The 1,422-nt window shown below is 45.1% G+C and overlaps 1 non-coding gene across 1 annotated transcript; it reads left to right on the top strand.

Moving 5' to 3' along the window:
- Nucleotides 1-300: 300 nt before the first annotated feature.
- Nucleotides 301-403, top strand: LOC112623870. The gene has a single exon (XR_003119229.1). It is a non-coding gene; the product is annotated as a U6 spliceosomal RNA (small nuclear RNA).
- Nucleotides 404-1,422: the final 1,019 nt, after the last annotated feature.

Below are 1,422 nucleotides of genomic sequence, written 5' to 3'. Positions count from 1 at the left end.
TCCACCCCATTCACACTCCTTGGCAAGTAAGACACCCAAGTTGTGACATGCAGATTCTGGTTTAGCTCAGCTGAGTGCTGTGTGAGTGTGGTGGCATAGATGAGTCAGCCAGATACCTCACCCCACATGCCTCTCATACCTATCCAGTGACCCCAAGATCTGTATATTGGTTAGCAAATATACAGAAAGCTTACAGCACATTACCTTGGCCTTGGGGATTTGTTCATTCTTCAAAGTCAACTGAAATCTGGAGACACTGAATCATCTTCTCCAACACTGCACTACACTACACTAGCATGCTTGCTTCAGCAGCACACATACTAAAATTGGAACAATACAGAGGAGATTAGCATGGCCCTTGCGCAAGGATGACACGCAAATTTGTGAAGGATTCCATATTTTCAAAGATCGAGTGTTCTCATGCATAAGTAGGAGCTAAGCTATGAGAATGCAAAGGTGTAAGAATGATACAATGGACTCTGGGGACTCAGGGAAAGGGTGGGAGTGGAGTGAGGGAAAAACGACTACAAATCGGGTTCATTGTATACTGCTCAGGTGATGGGTGCACCAAGATCTCACAAATCACAACTAAAGAACTTACTCATGTAACCAAATACCACCTGTTCTCTAAAAACCTATGGAAATAAATAATTTGTATATACAAGCCAATATTTAAAAGCAAGGAGGATTACTGGTCTAAGATGGTAAGATTATATCTCTAAGATAACCATTTCCAGTCTTTTAAGGCACTGAATGGTGTACATAGGATTTTTAGTAAGAATTCCTATGACTGAGTACTGTTTGTGCTCATGTTAGGTTATTTTTATTTCTTTGGGTAAGAACACTAAAACTGCCTTTGCATTTAAGATTCTGACTGGGTGTGGTAGCTCACACCTGTTATCTCTGAGCTTTGGGAGGCGAGGGCGGGAGGCGAGGGCGGGAGGCGAGGGCGGGAGGCGAGGGCGGGAGGCTCGCTTGAGGCCAGGAGTTTGATAGCAGCCTGGGCAGCATAGCAAAACCTCATCTCTACAAAAAATGCAAAAAAAAAAAAAAAAAAATGTCCAGGCGTGGTGACATGCACCTGCAGCCCCAACTACCCGGAAGGCTGAGGCAGGAGGATCCCTTGAGCCCAGGAATTCAAGACTACAGTGAGCTATGACGGCACCACTGACCTCCAGCCTGGGTGACAGATCAAGAATCTGTCTCTTAAAAAAAGTGGGGGGTTGGCAGGGTGGGGGAAGATTCAGATGAAGCAGAAAATGAAAATAATGTTTTAGGAATGCAAAATAGGCTGGACGCAGTGGCTCACGTCTGTAATCCCAACACTTTGGGAGGCCAAGGTGGGTGGATCACCTGAGGTCAGGAGTTCAAGAACAGCCTGGCCAACATGGTGAAACCCTATGTCTACTAAAATTACAAAGA

This window comes from Theropithecus gelada, chromosome 4, assembly GCF_003255815.1.
Source record: "Theropithecus gelada isolate Dixy chromosome 4, Tgel_1.0, whole genome shotgun sequence".
Lineage (NCBI taxonomy): Eukaryota > Metazoa > Chordata > Mammalia > Primates > Cercopithecidae > Theropithecus > Theropithecus gelada.
The sequence above is the reverse complement of the archived record's forward strand: the minus strand, read 5'-3'. Positions and strand labels throughout refer to the sequence as shown.